This window comes from Odontesthes bonariensis, chromosome 14 (genome assembly GCF_027942865.1).
Source record: "Odontesthes bonariensis isolate fOdoBon6 chromosome 14, fOdoBon6.hap1, whole genome shotgun sequence".
Classification (NCBI taxonomy): domain Eukaryota; kingdom Metazoa; phylum Chordata; class Actinopteri; order Atheriniformes; family Atherinopsidae; genus Odontesthes; species Odontesthes bonariensis.
Window position 1 is genome coordinate 19767380 of NC_134519.1, and position 21517 is coordinate 19788896.

The 21517-nt window shown below is 40.7% G+C and overlaps 1 long non-coding RNA gene across 2 annotated transcripts in view; it reads right to left on the reverse strand.

Moving 5' to 3' along the window:
• Positions 1-6198: 6198 nt before the first annotated feature.
• Positions 6199-21517, reverse strand: part of LOC142399026 (uncharacterized) — a 28068-nt gene continuing 12749 nt past the window's right edge. Inside the window, exons 4-5 of one of the 2 annotated variants that reach the window (XR_012772840.1) lie at positions 9382-9499; positions 6199-6756 (exon numbers count right to left, since the gene is read on the reverse strand). This is a non-coding gene — a long non-coding RNA (uncharacterized LOC142399026). Of the gene's footprint in view, positions 6757-8045; positions 8905-9381; positions 9500-21517 lie in introns of those variants that run through there. The other variant, XR_012772839.1, reaches the window with a different exon arrangement.

Consider the following 21517-nt stretch of genomic DNA (forward strand, 5'->3'; position numbering starts at 1 on the left):
GTACGCTGCAACCAGAGCGCTGCATCACAGGGACCTTGGAATGAGAGACCTTGGGAGAGGCATCAGAGACAGAGGGGTTGCAGGGTCACTCAGGGTCCGCAGTCTGAGGAGAGGGGTATTTACTGCCTTCACCAGCTCAGCACTATGAAAAATAACTGCCATGCAGCGCAGAGAGGGATGGCAGAGGTGAGAAAGACAGTGGGAGACAGACAGAGATGAGACACACAGGGAGGGAGGCGGAGAGCTTGGTGTTGTGTACACGAGCAGCTTCAGTCTTGGGAGAGTTTGGCCCGATGTGTGTGTACTCACGTTATGTGCTTTGTGCAGTGCAGGTATGATGTCAGGCAGAAGACTGATGCTTTTTTTCTTCTCTCCCAAATGGGAAATGATTCATTAGCGTTTGGTGATTTAGAACGTGGCAGTGCTCGCAGATCAATATGCATGGGCCCATCTGTCAATACGTGATTTCTGCTGGTAATTAGCTGATGTGGGCCAGTGGTTGTGAATATTGCCTGGCAACTGACAGCCTGGTTGTTTTCTGTCATCACTGAGGGGGGTGCACAGGTGGTGCTAGTTCACTCCTGATCAATACAATACTGCTCTTCAAGGCCCCAAACAGGTTCATGAAAGACATGCGCCATGATGAAAACATGGAGTCAAGAGATTTGTTTTCAAAATTTCACTTTAGCTTTCTGCAAAAAATGAAAGTCATTTAATGAATAATCATTCATGAAAATAATGAAAGTCGGTTCAGGTAGGTTGTAAGTTTAGATTTAAAAAAAATTCCGCTAAACATTTCTGGATCTCAGGCTCTATCAAGAGAATGTGTCTTATCACTCAATTATGCCAGCTCGAGACAGCTGGCAGCAAGACAATTAAGACTGTGAAAATGATAATGATGATTATGATGAAAAAAAATGTTTTAATTGCTTTGTTTTCTAATGAGCAGATATTTATAAGCTTTGGTGTGCAACCCTATGTTTTTATCAAGCAAATATGCGTTTCATTGTCAGTTCAACTGTCTACAATCAACCTCACTCAGCACCTTTAGCAAGGGTGAATATCCTATTTGTTTACACTAGAAATACGCCTGCTAATACAACTTGATTATAGAGGTAGCATGTTCTTGTATTCACTGAGGGAATATACCTTCCTCTTGAACAAAGTAAACCAAAATTATTAAAATCCACAGCATTGTGTGAAACCATGGCTGGAAAGTAAAGGAAATGTTGCAGGAAAAGATGAGACAAAGCAATAGAAATATGCTAAAACAGTCACCAGAAATACTGATTGTCGGCACAAAAAGACAAAACAACCACACAGAGATACCTAAACAACAACAAATGATGTAGCTGTGTTTTGTATCTTTCAGTCTCAATGCTTGCTGCTATGTAGGAAGGTAATACGTCTGTGTCCAAGGCCTATTTTTCCATGTGACCATGATTATCTCGTATGGAAATGTACATAGGTGTGAAATCAGAGATCATGATATGGTATTTTGACCTCTAGCATCCATAGACATGAATATACACATATCAACCTAGAGTAATAGAGAGAAGAAAATGCATATTTAAGATTACAGTCGAAATTCATTGTGTTGAATCACTGAAGGCAAGAAATGTGTCACCTATCTTTTTTTTTTTTTTTAACATTAATCTTGCAAAAAACCTACTTACAGCTTAGCCAATACTTTTCCACAGAGGCACTGGTAGAGTGTAGCTAGATACTTTTAATGGAGAGTGGCTCAGACCTGCAAGGGAAGTGGCTAAATGTCGCTAGATGATGTCATCTTGTTGCATTTGCATTCTGCCTGGTGTCAAACAGTGTCGGCCCATTACATCTATTTGCTTCTGTTCTCTATGCTCGCATAGTGTGTGCTTTAATACAGCCGCATTCCAAATAAAGCCGCTTTCATTTACATATTTTTCTCTTTCTGTTGTCAGATGGCAGAAAGCAGGCCATTTAGACAAAATGTTGGCTCACACGTACTCTGAAGTCATTTACAAACTTCTGCTCCATCAAAATCCTGGTGTTATCATCACAACGTCATCTGAGAAAATCACCATACGCCTAACTTTGAGACAATAGCTGTGCTGTGATTTCAGCTTTATTTGCAAGTAAAATGATCACTTAGTGGGAAAGTTAAAGGGGACAAAGCCATAGTTAATTTAGGCTACGGCTACACGAAAACGAAACGAGGTTTTTTTTGAAAACGGGTTCGAAAATTCTTGCGACCACACGGAAACGCGCTGCTGTCCAGACGACAACGATGAAACGATACAATACACACGCCGCTGTGTCACGCCACGCTGTGAGACAATAGAGAGGTGTTAAAATTGGCTCCCAGCGTCAACGTGTGGCTGACGCAAAAACGTTTTTGCTGTAACAATGGAAACGAAACGAGGCCGTTTTCAAACTTTCCCACTCTGGAACCCGTTTTCAAAAACTATCGTTTTGGGGTAGTGGGAACGCCGGCTCCGTGTGGCCGCGACAGCGAAACGATAAGAAAAAGTATCGTTTACAGTGAAAAACGTTTCCGTGTAGCCGCAGCCTTAGAAAACACAAGATGTTTGCGCAAGTGCAGCTCTTTCACACCTATATTAGCTGTTGGGCAGTCAACAGGATGTGGTGCTTCTCTGATAGTCAGAAAAATGGCCTCTTATGTGTTTTCGTAAACACTCCTCCTTAACAAGCTCTGTGGACAGTCTGGGATGGCAGGCCATGTGAATCAACAAATCCTATCTGTCAGTTTAAATATATTGGCTTTGTTTTGGCTTCAGTTTGCGTTCCATCAAACTCTTAGCAAAACAATAACTAATGTATTGAACTGCATCACTTTGTGTCACTGAAACAATGCCAGTCATTGAAAGCACTTAAATTCAGAGAATTTTCTTTTACTATTGAACCATATATCTTGTGTCTGTTGCACTAGAGCTGTGACATTTCTTATATTCCTTCATTTCATCTTCACAATATGTGTCCAAGTTCATTAGTTCACCAAGAAAGAGAAGCCAACGAACAGTGGTGGTGTAGAACTCTGCAGAAAGATGCCTCTCTGTCTCTCACTGCCATTTGCATATTAGAGTGTTTTCTGGGGAAAATGAGCTGTAGAAATTAATTCAGGATTAATTGGTGCCTTTATCTCGTTAGGACAATCTAATTTAGGGGATGATGGAATTGTTTAGACTCCCTTTTGCATAATTGGATTCCAGTGAATGGCTGTCATTACCGTCTTTTTAGCATCGTCTGTGGGCCCCCTCTCCCTCTTGCAGGCCCCAGCCTCATAAAGAGCGATCATGTGTTACGCCAGTGTTTTGCTAACCCCTGGAACACACCAACCACGCTGCAAGAGGCAAGCATGTGGCTAACCACGCTGCAGTGATTAACTCTCTTCACAGAGCCATCAGCATTACAGCATTCAGCACAGTGTTGTGGGAATTTCATAGTAACACACAGGCATGTGGCTAACAACACAACGATCATCGACTGCTACTAACAGCAATTCGTTTTTAGTTTTGGCCTCTGTCATGGTTTGTGGTTCTGCCTGACCGGCCTCCCTCTCCCCCAGAAGCTCTGGACATGACATCTCTGAATCTTTGCTTCTTAAGACGTTTTTTTCTTATTCTTCTTGTCCAGTACATTTCCAACATATTCAACCCTTTCATTACTTCCACAATATCTCCGACACAGTCTTCAGTGGGCTGTTTTTTCTGCATGGGATGAAAATCAATAAGAGAGGAGCACAGCTCATGTAAAAGATCACTCGCTGGAATACCTGATCTTCTCACTTCAACAACATTGATGCAACTATGGAAACAAGTTCCCTGGATGAACGGGGATATGCCTATCTACTGACAAAAGGCTTTTTTATATCTCGCCTTCCCTACCCTTTCACCCCACACCGCACAATAGGAGAAGGCTAAATCTGCTGCTTCCGACCATCATCATTTTTCTGAAAGCAAAAATTGTATAGATATTATTCTGTGGGCCGCTCTCTGGTAAACAAGGCAGGGTAAAATCTAATCTATGGTGCTGATACTCAGGCTGTGCCAGGCTAATTGAGTTGATGTCGTCTGTCCCTGGAGGAGCTGGACATACAGTAAAGACAGACTCTATCAAGTCATATAGCTTTGTACTTGCTGGAAGTGACGTGAGTTTATATTGTCAGTTGTCAACAGTTGCCGTGCACATGAAACTCCTGGTTTGTACTGAACTGTAATGTTATTACTCACATGCTGTTAGAAGAAATAAAGTACAAAAAAGAAACAATATCCGACTGTCTTTCCTTATGTCTGCCGTCATTCTCTATGCCCCCCTCGATGTTTGTGATGCATACTGTGTTGTGTTTTGATGCATCTTAACCCCCCTCTCCACCGGTCTAGTGCCATTTCCATTCTTTGCATAAATGCAGTCTAACAGTATTAAGTATTCATGCGTGTTGGGGAAGGTGGTGCCTGTCCTTCAGGGTAAGTGTCAGGCCTGCGTGCGGCACAAGAAAAGCCCCGGGGAGATGAGAACATTAGGATCCATCAGCCTGACAGACAAATCATTCTCTCATGTAAACATAAATATGAGGGTATGTTTCCACCACCATCCCACTATCTGTTGCTAGGCTACCTTGCATTAAGCAGTGTAGCTGTCCCTGTTCATTTTGCTCTAGGGATTCTTGCAATACCATCATATAACCTGCTGAGTCTTAATGAGAAGGCCTGCTCATATGAGTGGATATGAACATGGTGAGATGTGAAATTTATTCAAAACACAGATTTCAGCTGTCTGTCAGTGTGGGAGAGGCACGGAAATGTTTGTGAATTTGAAGTGTTTTGGAAAAAGAGCTTTGAGGGAAATATTTCTCTGCCTGTGCACAAACGTACCTGACACAAGGAAAGGTCACAGTGGATCAACACACACACACACACACACATATATATATATATATATGCACGCGCTGATGCAGGCTCCGACTTGCTTAGACACACACACACAAACACACAATAAACAATATGTGACGCTGAGCTCCATAAAGGTCATTTGTTGTTGAGGAATCACTGATCCCCAAATGCATTAACAAAGTCAATTAACTGTTCTCCCACAAAGAAGAAAGAAACCCATCTCCAATAAAAATAGAGTGCAGAGCGTTGTCCAGGCACCCCCCACAATTACAGCAACTGCGTCCCCAGATAATTATGTGAACCATAAATGGGGAGAGAAAGACAGTGGAAGGCAATGGTCACTGAGAAGAAAGAGCAGAGAGATGAGGGAGAGCAGCGCCAACAGCTGGTGTGAATAGATTGTGTGTGGGATGAATTAAAAAGTTGAACCTTTCCCTGGCTGTATTCAGATGTCTGCCTCTGGGTGATTAATCATGGCCGTCAGGACCTGTAATCCTTTTCAATAGGAAACAAATGCAGCCACTGTCCTCTCTTCTCCAAAGCGCCCAGGGCCCAGGGCCACAAGCCCGCCTGCCTGGTCACAATACCTGAACCACAGAGAAGCCACCCTGGGGAGCAAGGATGTGTGGACACACTGTAATCTGCTCCAAACATGATAGGATGAACAAAACCACGGGTTTCAACAAAACTATGCAGCATCCTTTACCGGTTTTGTGTATTCTCTTTGTGTTCAACAGTCCGTGGTTGAGGCATTTGGCACAACTGCAGGTCCAACTGGTGGGGACGTAAATGAAGCAGCTACAAAATGGACTTTTTTTTTTTTTTTTTTTTTTTAAATATAAGGGACAGAAGGAGGCTTGTGAATGGTGTCAGAGGAAGTGACAGGATTTCAGATGACAGGGGAGTTTCTTTCTGACTGGTATCAGTCTTTTCTACTTTGCATCTGATTTAGTCAGTGAACTTCATGTCACGTACTTACATGGTGGTAAACAGCTCATCTAGTTTAGAAAAGACAGCGAGAAAGTCAAGAGCCAGCAACACTGAGAGCTCAGGCGAAGAAAGTGTGTCATCAGCATAAAAATAGAAGCCCGTTAACGAATTCTCAATCATATCCCCCATTTCCTCAAGGGGCTATGCTAAAGAGGTTAAACACCAGCCAATAAGATGAGGATAAATGCTGCATTTGTTCTAGAGATTATGTCTTGGCATTACTACAGTTTGCAGTGTTATTTAGAGTTAAATTCACCAGTATCTCGCCAGAACTACAAAGCAATACTTATCTGTGTGTGTGTGTGTGTGTGTGTGTGTGTGTGTGGTCATGTCTCCTTTTTGTAAAAGTGCAATAATGGATAGTAATTTCCTCTCAGTTACTAACACCAGTGACAAAATCAGGGCTGCTTAGTGCCTACTTTGCCAGTCAATCAAACCAAAGAAAATAACATCTTGAAAGCAAAATGCAGCACTTACATATCAAGAGTGGTGGAAAATCAGCCTTAAGTTCTGAATCGTGTAATGTTTAGTACAGCTTTTACAACTGAATGAATTGAATAACAGAGCCCCCATACTAATTCTCTATATGACCTCTGAGTAATCAGCTAAAATGAAAAAAAAAAAAAAAAAGTTGCATTAAACATCCTTTGTGTTAGACAAAAAGCAAATGTCAGTGTTCCCACTGAGTGAAAGAGTGCTTTTATATGCGTGAAAGGTTGTGAGGGTAGTAATTCACCGAGGCTGCAGAAGGTGGTGTATGTTGGCAGCACGGCAGACTGTGGAGAATGGGCCACGGCCAGCCGTTTCCAGAGTCTTTGTGTGTCTCTGTTTGACCAGGCGTCTCCTGGTCCACAGGAGCACAGATTCAACACATCTAGAAAAGGAACAAAGCAGCCATTATCAGCTGTATCTCATCCCCACCCTGCCTCCAATCGCTGACACCCGGGGACAAACGGTGGCAGGACCCAGGCGATCAGCTCTGCTGGGGGGGACTCTAAAGCTGACGCTGATGCGGACTGGGAGGTCCATTAAACATAGAGGCGACACCTTAGCCATGGACAAACATCAACACAATAGCATACAGCTATGGTCGCCACGGAGATGAGAGAAAACAGAGGACAGCGCCAGTGGTGACAAAGAAAAGGAGGGGTTAGGATTCATGGGCCACTGCCAACTGAAAAGCCCCCAGAAACACAACCCCTTGTCACAGACACTGTATTCTTAAAGCAACCATTTAATGCACAATTTCAGGAATAACACTTCCAACAAGTCAGCAGCATGAGGGACATTATCCTGCATTAATGAAAAGAAATTAAATCTGTTAGCTTGCACACCTGAAGACATTTTAAGGATTTAAAAAAAAAAAATGCTATTAATGTATTAATGCATTTGTGGGAAATAATGACTGTTAATTTGTCATTTGACACATGAACAAAACAATTCATATGGTCAGCTGATTATATAATTTGCCAAAAGCCCATTTCTCATATCTCTACATTTATATAATTTAGAACATGATCTTTATGATATTTTCAGTTGAAAGAAAGGAGGCAAATGCCAAACTCCAGGTTTCAAAGCAGCAGTCTGCAAACCAACAGTTGTCATCACAGAGGGTTTATTCCTTTGGTCTTATAAGTACTGTTGTGCCTGCGTACAGGTATAAGGTGTGCAAAGCCCTTGGAGGTATATTACAGGCGGTCAAGTTATTTCTTCACAGCAAGCAGAGCAGTTAACTATTTATCAGGCTCTGTGTTTCTGAATGAAAATGACTAAGTTTAAATACTTGAGTTTGCAAGTTCTCAGTCATTAGATGTGCGCTGATGCATCATTCTGCAATGTCACAAAACTATAATTTCATGCTCCTTTTATTTCTCCCTCATATCACATTTATTGTGATCGGACCACCCAAGACACATGTCAGTATCAGGTGTAAACAGGCTGTAAGAAGCTCTGATGATCCTCTGTGTTTACAGAGTTCTTTACTGAAATTAATAAAACCCACAGAAATGTTGACATATCAACTGAAATGTCAAAATGCTTTCAGGAAAATACAGCTTGTTTGTGTTTTTCTTTGCCAGAAAGCACACATGCGAATGCTCGGCTGTTCAACAACAACTGCTGTCTCCTCTACCAAGAATGTAGTCGAGTACACGCAAAATCGAGTTTCTAATTTGGTGCATAAATTGTGAATGTGCAAATGAGTTTAGGAAGACGGAAAAGTCTAAACATGTCATCTGAAATTGTTTGTATAAATTCAAATACACAAAGAAGAGTTTACATGTTTCTTTCAGTCCTTTCTCTGGTTTTTCATCTGAATGCTATAAATTCAAGTTACTAATCACACAACTTGACATTCTTAAAAACAAACTAATCAAAGCCTGTTCATTGTCCACAACACTGTGCAGTTGTGTGTCCTTTCTCATACATTATTGTATTACGCTTTATTGCTGGAGTTCTGCAGTACACTCGAGTACGCTGTAACCCAAATGAACATGATGTTGATCAATCATAATCAGAGTATTTACAGTTTAACAGAGTTGAGGTTTTTGCCTTTTGACAATGACTCCAAGTCCAAGTACTATGTGGAGCAAATTAAACTGGACATGTTAGCTGATGGAGCAAATATGCTTTAGTTAATATAGAGTACTGGGAAAATTGTCTGCATATTAGGCAGGTGTTTCTTGTTTTCAGTTTTCATTCAGCACAAACTGCATGTGATGATTTATAGTGTGTTTCTGCATCAGAAGCATTTTCTACTCCGGCCGACTCTTTTTCACTTATGATCAGTGAACAAAATCTGTCGATACAATCATCCCCTCTAACCTCTGAAACTGACAGCATGTCTGCTAAATACTTCAAGTATAGGACTCTGAGAGACAACTCATTTTTTTCCCCTGCTCTTCCCCTCTGTCTTGCTTCCTGTGCGTATTGTGAGCACAGCTCTTCCTTTCTCTCCACCTGCCTGAGTTGCAGTGGCCTTGTTTGAATCCTCTGAATTCCCAGTCCACTGCGGTGTATCCACCTGGAAACACCACAGATGCCAGCACTTGGTAGGTTGCAATAAATAAAAAAATAAATAAACGAGGAGTGATGGGATGAAGATGTCAGTTATGGCAAATAGAACTCTGTCACACTCCTGTAACATCTCTGTCACTGATTATCAGACCGGAGAGTCAAACACACACACACACACACACACACTCCTACACACATAAACAAAGCTGGCCTGATAAACTGAAGCAGGAAAAGAGCTCTAATAACATTGAGGGCACCAACCAATGCAGATTTAAAAAAAAAAAAAAAAAAAAAAAAAAAAAAAAAAAAAATCGAAAAGGGACTTTTGGTGAAAAAAGACATTGGTAATACACCATTCAGCAACAAAGTTAAAACCGCAAACAGATCTAGGGAATAGCATTAATCTCTTTACAATGTAATGTTTTGCTGCAAAGCCTTGGGTCCTGGGATTCGTGCGGATGTTACTTTGACATGCACCACCCACCTTCGCATTGCTGCAGATCAAGCACACCCCTCCATGGCAACGGCCTTCTCTGACAGCAACGCCTGCCTCCAGGCAGGAAAATGCACCGCACCACACCACAAAAACTCCTCAGGAACAGCTAAAAAAACACAACAAGAAGGTCAACGAGTCGACCCAGCCTTCAAACTCTCCAGATCCTAATCAGGAAGAGCTGTGGCAGCACAAGGAGAACATTCATGATATTAGGCTATGAAAAGCAGGTGGATTTAACCCAGATGCCTGCAAGTAGAGGTTTGCAATTTGATGTTTTCAGCATTTAAGCAAACTCTGTTGTAGTCTTTTTCTTCTGAAAAAGATATATATGTATATATAATATAGTGGAGCCTCTTGGGATCATTTAACAGTACTCCCTGTTTCTACATTAAGAGCAGTCTATCAGTCCAAGAATGGTGCAAGTTGAAATAATACATGTTAAGGTTTAATAGAGAAGGGGTGACAAAAATGTAAAGCTGTCAAGCAATCAACATTTTTAATTGGCAATAATGACCTCTTTAGTAAATCATGACTTATCACCTTGTTTCTTTTTCATAATCTTTATAATCTTGTAATATTTTCAAAAGTAAATATGCTCCATCAAGTGAGATTTTCCCTTTTAAAAAGATTGTATTGTGTGTAACCTGGTTTTAATGTAGTTGTTTAGGGGAGTGAGCAGGTAACTGAAAGAGAAGAACTGCACAACAAATGCACATCAAAAGAGGCGAATAGATTACTCATGATCAGCATCCAGATAGTTTCATGTTCCAGATTAACTGTAATCCAAAAGGCTTTTCCTTTTTCAGCGCCTCAGAAGTAAAAATAAAGACTTCTAATTGAGTTTGGTGGAAAACAAGGAATCAGAATATGTGAACAATTTGTAACCAAAATGCTTGTAACCAAAAAAAAAAAAGATACGGCAAACAACACTTACTTGTTCTGTCATCTTTTCATTAGAAAACAGTTTAAACATTTTTAAAGTTTTTAACTGGATGCAAAATTAGCACAACTCCATTATTGAAAAAGCTATAAAATGTAAGTAAAAACAGAGTGCAATGATTTTGAAATCATACAAACCACATTTTATTAGCAATGGGACAAGAAAAACATCAAATGTTGAAAGTGAAATAGCTTTGCAAAGTTCATTAAAAATATTAGCTTGTCCGAAATTCTGCATCAGAAACACATCTTTAAAAAAAGTTGGAAAGAGGGGAACAAGAGGCTGGAAGATTTAAGTGGTACAAAAAATAAAAACAGCAACATTTTGAACATTTTGCAACTAATTAGGTTAGTTGGAAACACTAAGTAACGTGACTGGATATTAAAAGAGCACCCTAGGGAGGCAGAGTCCCTCACAAATATAAATGAGAAGAGGGTCAGCAATTTGCAAAACGAACAAACAAACAAAAGAAGCGTCTAAAAACTACGGAACAATTTCAGAATAATGGTTGTCAGTGTAGAATTCTGAATACTTTCAATATTCCATCACCAACAGTATATAGTATAATCAAAAGGTTCAGAGAATCTGGCGACACCTCTGTGCGCAAGAGACACAACAGAAAGTCAGTTTTGGATGCCCATGATCTTAAGGCCCTCCGGCGACACTGCATTAAAAACAGACATGATTCTGTCATGGCAATCACTGCAGGGGCTCAGCAATACTTCCAGAAATTATTGTCTCTTAACACAGTTCACTATGCTATACAAAAAGTGCAGGTTAAAGCTCTGTCATGCAAAGAAAAAAAACATTATGAACACGATCCAAGAAAGCTGCCGTCCTCTATGGGCCGAAGCTCATTTAAAATGACCTCAGCCAAATGTGAAAACTGTGCCCTGATCAGACAAATTGAAAGTAGAAATCATTTTTGGGAATAACGGTAACCACGTCCTCCCCATTATCAGATCTCAGTTCAAAAGCCTGCATCTCTAATGGTATGGAGATGCATTAGTGTCTACGGAACTAGCAACACGTCTGGAAAGACACCATCAATTCTGAGAGGTATATGCAGGTTTTAGAGCATAATGTGTTCCCAGCCAGATAACATCTGTTTCAGGGAAGACCTTGCATATTGCAGGAACACAATGCTGCACCGCATTCTACATCTATTGTAACAGCATGGCTTCATAGTAGAAGAGTCCGGGGGCTGAACTGGCCTGGCTGCAGTTCAGACCTTTCAGCAACTGAAAATATTTGTATACATCACAAACTGCAAAATATAATAAAGAAGACCCAGAACTTTTAAGAAGATAGAATCATTTATCAGGAATGGGACAACAAAGGTCCAGAAGCCATTCTCTTCAGTTCCCAGATGTTTCCGGACTGTGGTTAAAAGGGGATGGAATGGTATGCAGAGATAAACATGACCCCGTCCCAACCTTTTAAAAACCTTGCTGAAATCAAATTCAAGATGAGATAAGGTTAGTTTTTTTTTTGCATCCTTTTCTTTTTGCTTGTTTTCTAACTTTTACAAGAAGACTTTTTTTCTGGAGCAACAAAAGGCTTTTTACTCCTCACTCAGAAAGACCTGTAAAGATGTCTGTATTTAAAGCCAAGTTCCCCTTTTGAACTCCGATAAGTTAGCTTTTTGTTCAATCAAACTTCTATTTTTAGTTTATCGAACTCAAAATCTCTAGTTGTCAACTCGTATTTTTGTGATGATGTAGAAGTCAATGATTATTTGATCAAATTTCCAGTTTAAAATAATTTTCACCGAAAAACTTAAGAGTTTTGATTTCCACATGTGCTCCGTGCTCCATAATGAATTCTGTTCTTAATGACATTGTTATTCAAAAGTGATTTTGTGGCTCATTGTTTGAAAACTGTGATTGAAATGTGTTAGTAAACAGAACCAGCACTGATTCCATTCATAATTTATTTCTGCCCAGACAAGGGTTTGAGCAGAGTGAGGGTCTCAAGCACTCAAGCTGTTTTTCTTGGGTCCTTTGGGGTGGGAGAGGAGGATCACGGGGTTAGGAGTCAAGGGGAGGACAAGGTGACTGATTGAGTCAAGGCGTTAGGTCAGCATCGTACAGCTGAATCAAACCCAACCAAGACCCTCCACACAACTAACTATGATCAAATACATCATCCGGCTCTGTCAACACATGTGTCCAGCTGGACGCTTTATCATTTCCACATGTGCATGTGTGCTTGGCTATGCAGCAACACACATTAACAGGCTTATCAGCACACAGCTCACAGCAGAGCGCTGACAAAAGCAGTGTTTTGGTGGAATAATAGATGCATGAAATCAATCTGTGAGTTTCAAAGGGTCATCATGTGCAAAGGAAACCACATCATCTCAAAAAGGATCCACAAAGGAGCTTTAACAACAGGACATTAATTGGAAACGGGTGAACATACGTTGTTTTATAATTCAAAACGGGCATGCTTTGTACATTGGCCAGAAAATTAATGTGCAGCAATCATTACTTGTCGCTGTAGGGATGAGAATTAATCTACACCAATCACTCCGTTTCAAAGAAAATGTATCACAAAGTGCACGATTCTTTTCAGTATTCCTCCAACATTCATCCACAATATTTTCAATACAGAATTCAATTATGCAGAACACCTGAACAAACAATATCTCAAAGCCAATTATTCAGCACCTTGGAAACCATTGGCAAACAAATTAGCAATGTTAATGTGAAAGAGTGTCTTGATATTTTTGGCTGCGTACTCTCACAAAAGCAGCAGCACTACCCCCTCCACCCTCACCCACTCCACCATTCTGGGCTATTGTTGATTGATGAATTAAACAGGTTGGATTTGATTTGCGAGTAAAAAAGGAAATTTCAGGTGTCAGTCAGCCCCCTCCTCCTCAGGCATCTTTGGCATTCTCTGTGTTCATTATTGTCAGAGGCTTCTGGGTCATAAAAGAATGATGTTTTTGACTGCAGACAGACGTATTTCAGCTTCATTTTGGGCAGCCCAATTCTGGTTGACATTTCAGCTTTTCAGACAATAAAAAGTTACCATGAGATATCTTGGCAAGGACGTTGCCCTGTGTATTGATTGGGCAAAGGTCCAACATCCCTTCACTAAAAAGAGATTAAAATATCAGACTTGTCTAAAACATTTATGGAGTTCTGTGACCTCAGTCAATGCTAAAGTGGAGTACATACATCATAGTCCATCTGTGTGAGCTACACTCAGTCTTGAGTCACACTGACAGAAGGTAAGTGAAAATTCTCAACACCTTAATGGGCTAATGCAGACAGGATCTCGCTATAAATTGTGGGTGCAAATCAACTTATTTGCCGTTTCATTAAAAATTCACACCACGTCTTTGCCTAGAAATCTTTGACACTGTGAGCCGTTGTCTGGGATGCTTCTCTTACACCTTCTTTTTTGGTTAAAATGGATGAGATTGATTCTGTGGGAAAGGCAGGGAGACAAAAGCATGAAAGATGTGTGTATCCATTCACAGCTCGAGAGGACCTTCATTACAAAGCAAGCAGGTCCTGTCAACGTCTTTTCATTACATGGTCCCATATATCCACCCCTGGTGTCCAAACGGTCCGCTCTGTCGCCTGTCAAGAAAAGGCACTCCCGGGGAAAGTCCTCCTATCTCCCCGATCCCCCTCGCCACGCCTGAATCGAGCCTGCGAGGCGGGAGAGGCCAGGCAGAAAGGGAGGAATCGTGTTTGCCATCAACAGCTCAAGAGAGTAGCATGGCAGCAAGATTGATGACACCCTCCCTGAAAGTAACAAAAGAACTCCTGTGCACGAGGGCCCGCTTATGGGGCTTGATAGAGTTGTCATCCTCTTAATAAACAGCTCTGATATGTCAGCAGCAGTGGCAGCAGGGACTAGACCGCGCTCACCCACCAAGCCATGGGCAGGACCACCTACTGACAACACAGCGCACACATCCATGGGCGATCTATCCAGATGGAGACCCTCGTGGGCGTTAACAGAGAGATTACTGGAAAAGAGTAAATAAATGACAGGAATGTCTCAGCCTCTTAATTTCATTGCAGTGCAAAAGAGACTGGAGATGACTAATGTGAAAAATATGAGAATTCTATTACGTATGTGCTGGTTGACGGGCTGATCGCACAATATTTCCTTTTACAGCAAATACATGCAATAGAGCATCTGCTCCACACTGGGCAAAAACAAACTGGACATTAGCCTGCACGATAAAACGACCAAACAATCATTGTGACTGACATTCCAACTTGGTGGCCAATAAAATCTAAATTTCATGTTGAAGGTATCAGGATATTAGGAGTTGACAGTTAACATTAGATGATAGCCTTAGCTGACAGTTAAATGACATTTACCAAAGCTAAAATGTCACAGCACAATTAATTCAATGTATTTTGAAATGTTAATACCAAAGAAACTCAAATGGTCAAAATGAATCATTCTACCTTTGGGAAATGTGATTCTTTTTTTTTTTCTTTCTTTCTAGTAAGCTGTGAAGAGCAGTTTGTACACGCTATGGTTAAAGTTTAAAAAGGGGGGAAAAAACTGTGTTCTTTTCCTTGGCTTTATTAGAAAATATTACGAGGCTAAGGAAAGATGGTAGGAGAAATTCTTAAGGTTGTACGGAAAGACGACCACAGTGCAATGAGAATGTGACTACATTTAACTAAGAGTGAGTAACTACAGCTGTTCAATAAATATTCTCTAACTTTTCTTACATATTGTATTAGTATAACACGATAGGCCATATCTATTCATTCTACAAATTAAAGAAATATATTGTTTTCATAGGCCATTTATATTCACCCTCCTGTTCTCACATTTACGCATGATTCTAGTGCAACTGGATGAATATGATAGAGCGTCACTTTGAGAGTTGGAGCCACACAGAATTAGTTCCTATCATTCATAAAGGATCGTCCAGTGTTTCCTATGCTAAAGGATAGAATAAAGAAAGCACTGAAGCGCCGATCCGCAGAATTTAGAGAATTTAAAGTGCTCTTATCATGGCTTCTACTTAGAAACTCCTCAGCCATTTCACGCAGTTAGGAACCTTCCAGAGCAAAAACACTCTTTGACCAGACCCTAGATGTAAAAGTAAGGCCAAGCGAGGAGCCAAGGCTTTCGGACGGCCAGATGTGCCATGGGAGCCTGGAGCCGGTCTGATAGGGAACCACAAGCTTGACCAAGAAACTAAGGGAAGGTTGATTGGTCTTGAGCTCAGAAGCTAGCTGAACTAGCTCTCAGGTGAATGAGTCGGGACCTCTGGAGCCATGAGCTAACATAACCAAGCTAGCTTTTGTTTGGATAAGAAGCTCCCCAACGAACAGTGCCTCACTATAATTTCTGAAAACCATAGAAATTTAATACTGTTCTAATAATAATTGACACTCTTCTTAAGATTCATTGTCTGGTTCAAACGTTACAGCTGAATTGCCCCAAAATTAGAAGTGTTAAACAGAGCACAGCATAAAGTAAACAGCGTCAGCTGGAGGTGTAGGTGAGCCAGTTGCATATTCATAGATTTGCTGATTAAGTATAAAGGTGAGAGTCAGATTTTTTTTCTTTCTTTCTCCAGAGAAAGACTTTAAGTAAAAGTGTTCATGCAGCAATGTAAAAAATACTCCACCACAAGTAAAAATTGATTTGGATCATTTTTACTTCAAAAAGCAGCTGCAGTTTTTAAACTCAAGTACCATAAATACACTTTTAATAAGTAATAGTTTACAACACTATTTATTGAATAAAATGTCAAAAACTATCATGAAATTGGTGAATGTCTGTCAGCCGTGATAATTCAAATATGAATATCAGATATCTCGTTTAAATTAGAGAGACGAAAATGGGGGGGAAAAAAAAGTTATAAAGTCTGCCACTTACAATATTCTCTTATTTTTCACCAGAAACGTTGTTGTCTCTGTCACGATTCAATCTGCAGCACACTCCCCACACGCTGTATAATACCTAGTTAAAGCCAGCAGGGTGTGAAATGGTATTTGGAAATAAATGAAACTGACTATGAAACAGTAGAGTTGGGAGATATTGCCATGTCAAGATGACAGACAAGTCCTGGAATGGAGCAAAAAAGTTATTATCCCAAAGAACAGCGCGGCTGGATTAAATATAACCCATGATGCCTCATGCTGCTCTGCCTTCATCCTCACAGATACGGCAGAAAGAATACAGACAAAAATCTGGTGAAGGCAATGATCCCAGAAGCAGCTTGTGCTTCTGTTGATTTTCATTTGAACAATCAATAGTTTTTCATGCTACCGTGCCAATAAGTGTTATTGCAAATTGTTTGGTTATTGATGCTCAATATAAAGCGTTTGAAGGAGCTTTAGAGGAACACAATCCCTCGAGGCTACTCTTGGCCTGATTTACAGCTGAACTGATGAGTCACAGTGGACATGCTGGGCATTGAAATAGCGACAAGTATGTTGTCAGCCTTATTAATTTTTAAGGTTGAGTGTTGTCCTGTGGTTTAGAGGACAAGATGATGTATGACGACCGGGGGAGCTCAGAGGTTAGAGCCTAATTGTTAAAAGGCTGAGAGGGGCGAAGGTGTACGAAGTGTGGAGGGTTATTCATCAGCCTGTGTGATGGGTGGGGGGTTGCAAAACAGGAGGAGAACATAAAGTCTGGGGAGAAAGTTTGCATCATACTTAAAGTTCCATGTGGATACACCGCTGAGACTACAAAAGAGGAACCAAGGGGTCAAAATGTCCTTCATCTTTATCTCTGACTTATCGAATCTTACGTTGATCGATATATTGTTAACTTTGGTAGAAACAGAAAAGCACCGAACCCAACCCCTGTCAATTCAGATTTCTCTACAGAAGTATAAAAACATATTTTGACAAAGCAGTTTGTATTCCATCATACCAAATGAGATATGTTATCCTTCAAAGTGAATTGGGAGTGTTGAGTCTGAATGGATGGACCAAATGAAGTGTTGCTTGGGTTGCTGCTGCCCTCTGCTGGATTGTGTAATGATTGTGATTCGAGTGTCAGATTAAAAATGAACCCAGATTTAAAGAACTGTGAAACTGAAAGCTCTGGATGCTTTAGTCTGCAGCCTTCCATTAGTAATCATCAGAATACTGAAAGACTGTTGGGCTGTAGCTTAAACCTCTGAAAACCTTTCTGATAGCAATGCACTCATCTTTTTTTTTTTCCTCAAACACAGTTCAGATGTGACTACAGGCAGCTGATGTAAACAGCGAGTAAGTGCTTAAACCGCATCATATTAACCACTGTCTATTTGTGTGATAGAACTAACAACAATCAAGAAGTAAAACAGTGATTTCTTAACCTCATCTTTCAACCATGCATTTGCAGTTTTTCCATGTTTCATCCTGAGGAAGAACAAATTCTTTTCTGGCAAGTACTTACATACATCAAGTTTTGATGCTGTTCGGATAACAGCTATTTTCTCAGAACTTTTTTGGATGAAATTACAGTCATGAGATCATTCGGTGAAACAAAAAGTCCTCTGATCAATGTGCAGTACCTCAGACCAAACGCCACGGTGTGATGGCAGATCTCGACCGACGAATGACATTTGTTCGTTTGTCTGTTGTTTTTTCACTTTGAGTGGTCATCAACTTCATGGACACCACGTTGCTGGTTACCCTGGTTACATGTTAACAACTCTTTAAAACAAAACTTTGGTTAAAACACTTGGTTCGGGTTAGAAATCAAAACTACTGGTGTTGGGTTAGAAATTGATCAGGGTTAGGGCTGACGATAAGATCGGATTTATTGTCATGCATACACACGAAATTTCTCCTCCGCTTTTAACCCATCCAGGTTGGCACCTGCTGAACACACACATGCACAGGGTCACACACTCATAGAGACAGGTGAGCAGTGGGCAGCCAATCACAGAGCCTGCAGAGCATGGGGGTAATGTGCCGTGCTCAAGGGCCCCTCGGCCGCGACAAGGAGGACTGACATGAGTTTCACCAATCTTTTTGAGTGGTGAAAGTGGAAATCAAACCTCCAACCTTCCGGTTATTGGACGACCCCTCTCATTGACCTCATTTTCATTTTTCACATGCAGTTTCTTTGATGGCCTCCAGAAGTCCTACTTTCTTATTCTTTGGGGTGCTTTTTATGCCTTTATTATATAGGACAGTGAAGAGAGACAGGAAGCAGGGGGCAGAGAGAGGGGGGAATAACATGCAGCAAAGGTCCCGTGCGATGCGGGATTCGAACCGGGGCCAGCTGCAGCAAGGACTATAGCCTCTGTACATGGGGCGTCTGCTGTACCCACTACGCCACAGACCGCCCCGAGTTGTACTTTCTTCTAATGAAATTATAATGCGAATCTGCCTGCAAGAAAATATGACTCGTGAGCACATTTTGAAGAGGACAGTCTTGTTAAAACTGATTCAAGTTACAATCACTCAGTTTATTCAAGTGATGGCATTGTTTATAAGAAATTTTAAACTTTACAAAGTATGCCCCTAGAAAATGGCTCCAACTTAAAAAGAATTAACAGAAAAAATTCATCTTTTTCATTGTTACAAAACTGGGAAAACAATCTGCATCACTTTCAGCAGAGCTCAGTGCTCTTTAGGGGAAGTCTCTGTGACAGACTCACTCGTGTGCTTCGCTCTGTTTCTACAAATCAACAATATTTCTGACTGTGTGAGGAATCTCAGGTACGATATGGCGAGATAAGAGCAAATTCATAAAACAAACACAGTGTCATCATATCAGCCTGAATGTGGGGTAAGATGTGTAAGACACTTACAGCAGATTCCTACAAGATTAGCTAGTCTACGCTCCACACCGACGCCTTAAGTTTTAAAATCTGCAGGACATACATCTGGGAAGCATTACTACATTTTGAAATAAAATCACAAATCCAAGAATAACATTTCAAAAAGTAAATTATTCATTTTCATTTAGAAAGAAGAAAAATTAGATGAAAGATGTAATCTTTCTAAAGCTTTGTGCCTCTTTTCACTGGAAAAAATGCCCCGCCAAAAATAAGTAAAAAAACAACAAATACAAGAAGTTTTTGCTTGAAATAAGCAAAAAAATCTGCCAATGGAACCAGTGAAAATCGGCTTGTCAAGATTTCTTGAAATAAGATGTGATATTTAGGACTTTTGAGATAAAAGTGATCTTGAAATTAGCTTAAAAGCCTATTCAAATGTCAAAAAAGCTTGTTTCATATGATATGTGACTCAAAACAATTTGTTTTCAAGACTTTTTCATTTAACAAGATATTCCAGATGTATTGTCTTCAAACAAGTCCCTATATCTGGCTGAAATAGAACTTGTTAGGCAGCTGTGTCTTATATTAAGTGTAATGAGATATTTGGACAAGAAATGAGACAAATATACTTGGTAAGACTTTGATTTTTTCCAGTGTTCCTACTGACCGGCATTTACGGTGTATAATTTTGAATGGAAAGGTCTCTGGATTTTAGGATATCCACAAGACTGAGTGCTTTTTGAAAAACTGTATCTGTAGAATTCTTATGATTCATAAGAAACTGGTGTATCTTGTACTTTATAGACACGTAAAAACACAAGAATAGTGTAAACGGTAACAAGTGACTGATGCCACTTTGTTGTTCATCATGTTTCTTCTCTAATGTTTCTTTACACTCCGAGTGTGTGAGTTAAGCTCTTAAATTTCAGCCATCATTTAAAATGATGCTTCTTCTACCTTCACAACAGGTAGGAGAAGCAGTTTCTATCGAGCTCTCAGGCAAATGTGACACTGAGTAATCGATGACGACTCAACGCGCTTTATTGATTTGAGTACAAAGCGTCGCTTAACAAGGGCTGTGAGTTCAGCAGTGATTGAGTACTTCTGACCTGGTTCTAAAAGAAGTTTGTGTCAAAAACCACAGTCATAACAAGGCTATTGTAATAATGTATAGTGATATTGGGTGTACCCTGTTGCTGTTTTACAGCAACCTGTTGCCCAAACTGAGGATTTGGATGGAGAATTCCCTGAATGAGTTATTAAGATTTCGTTTTACTTCAGTGAGAAAACTTTTGTCTGATTAAATAAGCAACAGTGTTGCACACTGTTACCAAGCAGAGCCAGGCGGATACTGGAATTTGGGGGGCAATGAAGATAACAACTTTTAGGGAATAGAAAAATCACACAACAGGAGGTCGGTTAGCACCGTCGCCTCACAGTAAGAAGGTTCCAGGTTCAACTCCCGGCTGGGGCCTTTCTGTGTGGAGTTTGCATGTTCTCCCCGTGTATGTGTGGGTTCTCTCTGGGTACTCCGGCTTCCTCCCATTGTCCAAAAACATGCATGTTAGGTAAATTGGTGTCTCTAAAATTGTCCTTAGGAAAGAAGTTCCTAAGTGAGTGTGAGCGTGTGTGTGGTTGTTTGTCTCGTTTGTCTCTATGTGGCCCTGTGATGGACTGGCGGCCTGTCCAGGGTGTACCCTGCCTCTCACCCAATGACTGCTGGGATAGGCTCAAGCCCCCCCGAGACCCGACCGATGGATTCAGCGGGTATAGATATGGATTGATAGACAACAGGCGGTCATACGTGGGCGGGGCCATCACGGTGCCTTTGTCCTTAAACATGCGCATTAGATGGCATGTAGAATATTGTTATATTTACCAATATTAGATAAAGATTCTCATTAAAGGATAAGACCGGTTTTTTGACATTGGGCCCTTGATTTCACATTATAACATGATGTTCTACTCACCCCTGCTTGTTGTTGGTCATTTGGAGCTGTTCCGAAGATATTCGCGAGGCGTCTGGCTCGACGCACCTCCACGTTATCAGTGCTAGTGTAGAGTAATTAATAAATTATAAACAGCATAGTTTGTGCCTGTATAAACTTGCCCATAGGAAACCGTTTCATGGCCGAATATCTCAAGAGAGCAGCCAGACGCCTCGCGAATATCTTCGGAACAGCTCCAAATGACCAACAACAAGCAGGGGTGAGTAGAACATCATGTTATAATGTGAAATCAAGGGCCCAATGTCAAAAAACCGGTGTTATCCTTTAAAGTGATACTCCGGAGTAGATTCAACCTGGGGTCATTTGAACCGTGATATCCAGCCAAGTAGCCCACCCGCAGTTTTTTCGATATTGGCTGAACATCAGCTGAGTTACTGAGTTATCCCGAATAGCTTCGTATAAGGGTTAATGGATCCTGGTCCGTATCTCCAAAATTACCACACTAAA